Raw genomic sequence first — 10,902 nt, 5'->3', positions numbered from 1 at the left:
ATATATATATATATATATATATATATATATATACATATATATATATATATATATATATATATATATATATATATATATATATATATATATATATATATATATATATATATATATATATATATATATATATATATGTTATAGCTATGTTATATATATATGTTATAGCTATAAAAAAAAGATTTTAAAATTCATAAATGTTTTGTCTAAATAACTCCACTGCCTAATATAATTGTTTCTAAAATAATAATACTTAAAAGTAACTTCTTGCATCATCATCTAAATCTCTCAAATTTATAAATTAATTAAAACTTTTAAACAAAAAAAAAAAAATGAAACTCATTAACAAACTACAGCTTTTACAAATCTACTGTAAACTCTTGATTGCACTGAAACTAAATAATTTTTTTTTAATAAAATAATAAATATAAATGGATAAAAAAAGTAACTTTATAGTTATATATTTATAGTTTTGTATGTGTATGTATACCTATTTTTACTAAAGTCATTCTACATATGTACACTTGCCCAATCAACTAATTGATACATTTACAAACACTAGACATACTACATAATCAAACATGTTAAATAATAATTTATATTTATAACAATCAATACATGTAAAAAAAGACTAAAAAAATTGAAGAAACACACACACAGATATATATATATATATATATATATATATATATATATATATATATATATATATATATATATATATATATATATATATAAATATAAATATAAATATATATATATATATATATATATATATATATATATATATATATATATATATATATAAATTTTAAGTTACCAACCTAATTGCTTGGTAGTTGCATTTAAGTATAAATATTTGAAAATTATAATAATAATATGATAAGAAAAATACTATTGATTCAAGCCAATTCAATTTTTTAAATGTTTTTTCACAAATATTTTATGTTAAAATTATGTCATTTTTTATCCCTAGTTTAACACTTTTCTTGAATGCAAAATTGTATGATATAGAAATTCTAATACAGAACTGTGTATTTGAAGGTGGTTACTAAATAACCAAAAAAGCAATTCCTACAAGATTTAAATGCACATTTGCTAAATCAAATATTACTAATATTTGATTAAATAATATTATTATTAAAAACGCAATGACAGCTTGAAAACAATAAATAATTTATTAAGCTTGAAACATTTCATAGCCCCTTAACTATTACAATGAAAGTTTAAAACTAAAAAAAAAACTAGATTGCAATAAATTTTCGTTATTAAACGTAATTTGTATTGTTTTTTTTTTTAAATAAATCAGATACTACTTTAAGTAGTATAATGAATAATAATGTAATAAATGGTTTTATTCGAATTTCGCGTTTACAAATAAATTCAGGTTAAGCGTTTTATGTATAACCCTGAACTAATTTCTCGTTATCTTAATTTAATTTTAGATTATTAACATTAGTTTTTCATTATCAGAAAATATTGGTTATAAATAATAACTATATCCATATTAATATAGTCATTAAATTTATAATAAACTCATTTTAATTGCTTCAGTGTTATTTGTTCTTGTCAAATAAATAAGGTATATAACAAGGTAGAAAACTGCGTACTAATTTATTTTTTAAAAAGGAGCAACAAAATATTATCGATACATTATCGATATTTGAACTTACAAACTGTTTTTTTATTAAATAATTAGCCAAATAGTGCCCAAATCGAAGTTGGTGTAAAACATCGTTCGATAGTGACATTGTTTACTAAAATTTATTAACATAAAACGCAAATATTAAGTAGTAAAAACTTTCGATACGCTGCATTTTCGATACTAGGTGGTTTTTTTTTAATGCAGTCGAATAATATCAAAAAAAATTACTACTCAGCTTAGTTACGACGATTTATAAATTGTTTGAATTCTAAAGTTTGGAATTCACATGATTTGATCAGCTTATTATGTCTAAACAAAAGCTTTAGACTTAAATTTTTTTTGCGTCAGGTTTTTCTAACGTTTAAAGAAACTTTTCTTTATTTTTAATAAGTTTTAGCTCTTATACAAGATTAAAAAAAAACGTTTTGAGCCTTTAGACATTTTAGAATCTTTAGATTGATATCGTTTATTAGCGGTAAATTAGTAAAAGCCAAGAGAATAGATCAGGATCTAAAGCGGATTAAGGCACTTTACAAAAAAAGTTTAATTAGGTTCTAGTAAACAACTAGTATCTTATTTAATTTTTTTGTAAAGTGCCTTAATCCGCTTTAGATCCTATTTCTGATCTAGATCTTTCTTGATTTTCATACAAAACTTATGGCAACCAATAAAGAAAGAGCTTATAATTAAGAGTTTATAATAAAAAGTCTTTGACCTATTATTAAACTACGGACCAATAACTACCAAACCAAAACGGTGTTCATTTTACTTAAAAATTTTGATGAATTTTAGATAAAGAGTAACACGGAAACTCGTAAAAGATCCTAAGATCTTGTCGTCGAGAACGGCTTTGTTTTTCAACTACATTCGTCACGTTTTTAGTGTTAAATATATTTTCGTAGAGAGTAAAAATAAATAACGTAAAAGGTAAATAACACACACACACACACACACACACACACATATATATATATATATATATATATATATATATATATATATAATATATATATATATATATATATATATATATATATATATATATATATATATATATATATATATATATATATATATATATATATATATATATATATATTATAATAATAATAATAATAATAATAAAAAGTGAGTTAGAAGAATTTCACTTGATAAAATTTAAATATATAAAAGTATAGTATCGATAGATAAAATTATTTGTTTACGTTATTGTTGTTTTTTTGGATCTGTTGTAATTCTATTCTCGAGAAGAATAAAAATATTTTAAAAAAACTTTATTTCATAAAAAGGTTCTTCGATAAGAAATACAAGATACCGAAATTTGTTTGCAAAAAAGGTCGTTGGATGAAAATTTTTGATTGTATTTGCTTTTTTCTTTATGCGCGTATAAGTAATAAAAGGAAAAGGGGGGGGTGTTGGTTTCACATTCATACATATATCAAAGATTATTATAAACGTTAAGCTCATATACATTAAGAATATTCATTTTAAGTAAAAGAGGCTATGCATAAGTAAAACGATCTTTAAAGTTTAAATAAGGTACAGTATGCTTCTGATGACGATAAAGAGGTTCTAATAAACTTTTATTTACACTACCCCATGCAGTATTAGCATATTTAATATGACAATGAATAAATGAGTAACATAATTAAATAAAATTATTTTTATTTAAAAGATTTCTTGACTTGTATTGCTTTCCTATACTCCTAGCAACTTTGTTGTCAAACTATTAACAACAAAATTGCTATAAGTATAGGAACTTTTTGTTGTTAAAACTATTAACCGGGACCCATGGTGTCAAACTTATTACAGTCAACAAAAAATGATAAATGTTAATTTAAAAAATATGTTTGTTATACGAAAAAGCTGTCGGAGGCTTAGGTCAATTCTGGTATATTCGTCGGACCACAGATCAAGAAGATCATGGAATGTGGGGATTTTGCAAACCTGTTGAAAAAGATAGAGAGTGGCTTGAAGCAGTTTTTTATTACAGTTGTTCAGCGCTACGTAGGTATCACAAAGCTATTTTCACAAAAAAAAAGAGTTTTCTTCGTTCTGTTGTCGTGTAGGGGAAACTTTTCACTTCGTTACCAAGGACAATATAACGAAAACATTTTGGATGACTGCATTTGGGGGCTACTTCGAGAGAGTGATTCACAGTACAATCGTAAATCTAAAAAATTTTTGAACCTCGTTGAATGGTTTCCGACTGTGTTTGTCTTTTCCTTGAGCAATTTTTGTTTTTACTTGACCATAATAACAAAAATGACAAAAATCGTTCTATTTTCACAAAAAAAAAGAGTTTTCTTCGTTCTGTTGTCGTGTAGGGGAAAGTTGGGTAGCCTCGAATGGCGGGTAACTCCGGACAGTTGATATACACATTAAACTAAAGAAGCTATGTGATTTTAAATACTAAAAAAACATTATTTAAGTGAAAATATGGCATATGCAAAATATTTATCATAATATGTCAAAGCGATTGACTGGGAGTGCAATACATTGTTTTCCACCACCAGAAGAGCGATGTATTATCATATTTGATTTACATATTTATATATCTAATTTGTATGTAAACTAATAACTTTTTATTAATTAAAGATACATTTTTAATTACAAAAATAATTTAAAAAAATTTTGTTTAAAACTTTAATTCACTGGTTTTAAAACTAGTATTTGTGAATTATGTACGGTCGGGTGGTATCGGACACATGTTTAGAAGGTGGTTCGGGACATAATAATCCGTTTACATATTTAAAATGAGCAATTTTTTTATATAAATATTAATACATTTAATATAAGACACCAACCTATAATAGTAATTCATATAATTCCATTAAAAAGACCTTAGATTTGAAAAAAGTGTTTTTAAAGTGTTTACTTGTATTAGTAAAAAGCTAATGTTTATATTTCTAAATGATGACAATTTTAATGCCATTTCTTATGTTTGAGAGGAAATTTTTAAGAGGTAATTTTTTTTTAAAATGTTTTGAAAACTTTCCAATGCTAAATTATTATATGCTATATTTGTGTCACACGGGTAAAAAAGAGTTAAGCTCATAGTGAAGCTATGTGTCCGGGGCTAATCTCCAATTTCGAAACATGCCTTTTTTTTAACATTTTTTCTTTTATATTTTGAATATTATTAAAGTGCACAACAATTTCATTTTTGTTTCTAATTCAATAGATAAATGTTTATAATTTTAAAAAAGTCTTTTGACACTTTGTTTTCCTTTAGCACATGTGTACAATCTATTTTTTCCTTAAGTGTCTGGGGCAACCCGATTTTCCCCTAAGCAAAGTTTGACTTAATGAAGTCATTTTTTCACATACTTTAGACATAAGCAATTGAATTATAACACGTAGAAGCCAGGAAGAAAAATTGCGTTACATAATGTTATTGATGCAAATGTGCTAAATTTTTCTTTTTCACATTTACTTGAATTCTATCAATAAAAAAAATATCAATCCTAAGTTTGCTTTCAGGATCTTGGAACAGCATTATAATAATGATATTTTCTTCTATAAATGAAGCAAACTTTTCAGCAAATTTCTTACATTCTTTTGAATTTATATTGTTAGAAACTATCTGGAACACAGATAGTTTCTAACAATATAAATTCAAATTATTTTATTTTTCACATATTTTATTTTTCATATATTAATTATTTTATTGTTCACGTTATTGTATTTTTCAGGCATATTTGCCGCATTGCTGTACCCTTAACCCTTATAAAATGATAAGCTTAAATATAATTGTACCAAAATTTCTTCCCCTTTGTTTGCAATACCAGTACTTGTTTGTTTTCTTTCACAGTTAACTATTACAAGAAACCTTTCTTGTATACCCAGATCAGGGCCGTGCCTGGGCATTTGGCCGGCTGCGTGCTAGTATCTATGGCCGCCCTTCGAGGTAAAAAATATCAAAGAAAAAAAATTCAAAATTTAATTTTTAATCCATATTTACAAAACTACATGTAACATTAACATTTACATATTAAAATGAAGTTAAAAATTAACCCGACACGATTTTATGGAAGCAAATTGTTTAATCGCTTCTTGAATATTTAACAAATCAGCAATGTCACCTTCTATTGCAATAATTGGAAAATTACTGAGACGTTCTTGTGTCATGGGTGTCCTCAGGTAATTTTAAATTATTTTCAGTTTTGAGAAACTTCGCTCTCCTGAAGCAACGGAAACTGGAGTTGTTAGAAAAAGTTTTAAACTCGTGGCGACATCTGGAAAAGACGTCTCCAAGTTGTATTGATATAAAAAATTTAGGAGTTCTTTGGGCTGCTTTTTGTCTTTTACGATTATTTTCAAAAAAGTTATTTTTTTATACAATTCCGCGCCGTTGATATCACAGGATTTATCATCTTTAACTTTATTTTGAAGATCGAATCTTTAGTGGCATGTGCGCAAAAACAAAATAAACAGTTTAATCAACGTAAAGAAAAAAATTAATATCAGCAAGAAAGTGGTGATACTGATATTATACGTAACGCATTAAAAAACATTTCCGTATATAAAGAAAAATACAACAAAATTTAAAATAATATGAATTTTTATTTTAAATTTTTAGTTTTATACTAAATTTTTACATTTTACAGCACTGAATGTAGATGTATTCTTATAGCTTTTTGGCCGCCTTTTAAGTCGGCTGCCTGCATGCGGTACTCGCAATGAACGCCGGCCAGGCACGTCCCTGACCCCAATCTCTATTAAAATCAGTTCTTGCTATGAATACCAATCTTTGGCTCTCTAAGTGAGACGTCTGGAGTGCCATCTTAAACAATTGCACACTATTGAATTTTTTTAAGTTTCTTCTATAACTTTATTTTGAATTTTATTGGCACAAATTTCGAAAAACTCGTTTTCACTTCGTTGAGATAAATGACGTGATTATACATTGGTTTACGATTATCTTGTAATTCTTAAAGGTTATCTAATTCGTTGTGTGTGTTCCTCTAAAAGACAAACTATTTTTGCTAAAAACATTGTAATTTACTAAAATATTTAAGTGCTTTTGGTTGCCTTTTTAGTTAACGAACTAATGGTAACGTTTTCTCAAGTTTTTTCGACACCATTCCTACAAAAGGCGTTTTTACCTTCAAAAAATAAATAACACGATTAACAAAACATAACTTTTTTTTTACAAATTTACACAAACCTATCCTGCTGCACAATTTTTGTATATTGCTAAATTTATTTGAAATTTGTGGCAGGAAGAAAGCAATTATTGTGTTCATTGCAAGACAAAGTTAATGACATAGCATGGTGGACCACTTTTTTTTTTCTTTCTTTAACATCTTCGCATACAAAAAGGCTGCAAGCAAATAACTATTAGAGCTGGAAGTTACTGGAAGAGAAAAGATGAAGATTGTAGAGCATGAAAATGATTGACAGGCGACTTAAAAGATTGCAAACTATATGAATCAGGAAAGCAAGATGATGGAAGTGAGTTCCAAAGAACTGATGTTCGAGGAAAAATAACTATAGGAATAAGAGTTTTTTGGAGCATTAAGGAACAGTCATAGAAAAAGGATGAGACTTAATTGAATGACAAGCAACACGAGAATGAATTTTAGTAGACAGCACAAGAGGCGCTTGCTCTTTAAAGAAGTGCCCATTATAGTATTTGTAAAGAAGTGCCCATTATAGTATATGACTATGCGATAATGGCTGGAGGTTGACTGCAAGAGCAGGTTCAACTATGTTTACAATGCGTTTTTGCACCTTGTCTAAAAGAGAAAAGGGATCATTAGAAGATTGGCCCAAGAAATGACAACAGGGCCATGCAGGGCCGGATTTGAGATTTATAGAGATAGAGAATAGAATCCAGAGAAAGAACATATTGAGCTGGATAAAGTGATGTAACTTTAGCAGATGCTAATTTGGCAACAGATTTGATATATGGTTTCCATGAAAAATCGGAAGTAAGAGTCAATCCTAGAAGACGAAGGGTAGATGGCTCATCGAGTACATTATCGTTTATAAATATAGGAAGATTTAAATTATTGCGATAACGATTTGCTGAAAAAAATTGAGTTTCATCTGAATTAAAGTTCACCTGCCACTGTGAGCCCCATGCTGAAGCAGAAGTGTGATCCTTTTTAAGCTAAAATACCTCCTCCAAGCAATCAGAGAGTGTTGGCTTCTTACCTGACAAGAATAAATAGTAGTATCATCAGCGAACAATGCCACCTAAGATGAGAGAATATCTGGATCTGGATTGTTAATGTAAATTAAAAAGAGTATAGACCCAAGGATAGAACCTTGAGGAACCCCTGAAGTTACAGAATATGAAGAAGAATGCTGTCTATCAAGGACAACCTTTATACTACGATTAGAAAGGAAGGATTCAATAATCTTAAAGATTTTACCAGATACACCTTAAGAAGAAAGCTTATAAAGAAGACCAGCATGCCAAGTTTTATCAAAATTATTAGAAATGTCAAGAGCAATTGCCTTAACCTCTCCACCTTTATCTAATGCACAATAAAACCTATCGGTTATTACTGTTAGCGAATCGGCTGTAGAACGAGAAGAAGTTATTAGAATCAAGATAAGAGATTAAGTGTTAATTAATTATAGATTAAAAAGCCTTGCTTATGATAGGAAGAATACTAATAGGACGGTAGTTAGATGAATCAGATCGCTCTCCAGATTTTTTGAAAATAGGGATAACAGATTCCGATTTCTAGCAGGTTAGAAAACCAGACTTTGATAAGCACTTGTTAAATAGTTTTGAAAGTATAGACGACAGCTCCGGATTACACTTCTGCAAGACAATAACAGGTATGTTGTCCGGACCACAAGCTGTAGAAGAGTCTAAGCAGGAAATCACTTTAGATACAGAAGCTAGAGTGATACCAATGTCAAGCAATGGATCAACCAGTTTGATAGCAAAAACAGGTAAAACGCAACTATTGGTATCAAGAGATAATATTGATGAAAAGTTCTTAGGAAACAATTCAGCTTTATCTTTAGGTGAGGTGACAGAGTCTGAACCATACAGGAAAGTAGAATAACAGACTTGCCCTTATTATTGATACTGTTAAAGATTCTCCAGAAATTTTTGTGATGAAGTACAAGATTTCATTACCAGAGAATATTGGGCTTTAGCGTTAGACAAAACCTTTTTGCAATGATTTCTGTTGGTAATAAACAGACGTCTGTTTTCTGAAAATTGTTTTGCTGATAGATATGGAAATAACGGTTTCGATTGGAAATCGAAACAGCACAATGTGAGGAAAACCATGGAGAAGAGTGATGCTTGACCTGGATTCGTCGATTGGGAATAAAAGATTCCATGTCAGTTTGAATCCACAAAGTTATGTAAGAAGCGCATTTGTCAGCTGGAAGACGAAAGATTTCTACCGAAGGGCCATCACGAAGAAAATTAAGGAAAGAGTCCCAGTCAGCTTTAAGGTAGTTGTAAGAGGTATGATGATAGGGGGATTCAGATGATGAATAAGAATGAAATGATAGTTTTAGAGAGATCAAACCATGATCAGAGGCACCTAAGGGTGAATGTGGAGAAACTGAGCACTGACTAGGATCAAAAATAAGATATAAGTCAAGTAGGTAAATGTTTTGGTTTGTCTGGAAAGCGAGTTGGAAAGTTGGCTATTTGAGTTAGGGATTTAGAAAAACAAAATTTGAGGGCTTTAGTTCCAGCAGAGTTACTGACATGAGAACCAAGCCATTAAGTGTGATGAGCATTAAAGTCACCAACAACAACGATATTTGCTGATGAATAAAGAGAGAAAGCTTGGTAAATTTAGTCAGAAATAACATCGAAAAGAGTGCAGTCTTAAGATGAAGGAGAGCGATATAGAACAAAGAGAAAGGCGACAGAGTTAAGTGGTGCTAAACGAAAGCACATAAGAGAATAGTCAGTGAATTTAAACCTAGTTTCCTGACAAATAGGTGAATTCTTACAAATGTAAATTCCCAGGCTAAACTCCCAATTGTTAATAAACCATTGTTAACAAATGCCTTCAATGATGATTGTTTGACATAAGGAGTTTTTATTGATCTGTCTGAAGTCTTTGACACCGTCAACCATGTCATTCTTCTTAAAAAACTTGAACATTATGGAATAAAAAAAAAAAAAAATTACTCTCGTTTAAAGAATATTTATCAAGCAGAAAACAGTTTATAAAATAAGAAACAGGTAAAGCGTCCGAAAATATATTGACATGCAGAGTTCCTCAACGTAACAAAAACTAAGTATATACTATTTCATAAGCAAAATAAAACAGATAATCTTCGCATAAAATTACCTGATCTGAAAATAAATAAAATAAATATTACTAGACAAATATTTGTAAACTTCTTAGGTGTTATTTTAGATGAAAATTTATCTCGGAAGACTCATATAAGTACTCTGGAAAGAAAACTTTCAAGAAATATTGCAATAATGTATAAAGCAAAACCATTCTTAAACATTAGGTCTTTAAAAAATCTATATTTTTCTTTTATACATAGTTATGTAACTTACGGAAATATTGTAAGGGCAAGCACAAATTGCACAAAGTTGATAAAAATTTATTCAAAACAAAAACATGCTTGCAGAATTGTACTTGGAGCAACAAGAAATGTGCCTTGCGAGCCACTACTAAGCAAGCTTGGATCATTAAATGTGTGCAAAATTAATATATACTTACAATTCATGTATAAAATGAAACACGAACTATCCCCAACAATATTTAATCAATATTTTAGTAAAAAAAAGCCATAAATACCCCACCAGATTTTCCGAGAACAATTTTGTAACTCCAAAATTTAATCAAAAGTTATGTTCTTATTTTATTCAGTATCCGTGACCTTTTTTATGGAAAACTTTAAACAGCTTGTTCATAATAAAAAACAAACACTTGCGCAATTCAAAGCAAATTAAAAGTATGATTTAGTAAATATAGACTTTACACGGTTAGCACGGACCCTGATAATGCCTACCAAGCTGACCCAAGAACGCCACTTATACGGAAAGATAGCGTACACATCAAGGTACCCTGTGATGCAAAATTTGAAATCTTTTAATTTTTTCCGCGGAAAAAAATTTAATTTGAATGTGCTGCAGCAACTTGCTGGTACAAAAATGGTTCCCAACATTTTGTGCATAATTGAAGAATTCAAAAGCTTCATTTTAGTTTTGAAGGTTTGCTTTGGATACATCCTTCAGCTGGATTTCGCTGAAAAAATTGAAAACTTCAAAAGGTGTTACTTAATGATAACTGGTGCAAGCGTAAAAC

This window comes from Hydra vulgaris, chromosome 12 (genome assembly GCF_038396675.1).
Source record: "Hydra vulgaris chromosome 12, alternate assembly HydraT2T_AEP".
NCBI lineage: Eukaryota > Metazoa > Cnidaria > Hydrozoa > Anthoathecata > Hydridae > Hydra > Hydra vulgaris.
This window is presented reverse-complemented; position numbering follows the sequence as displayed.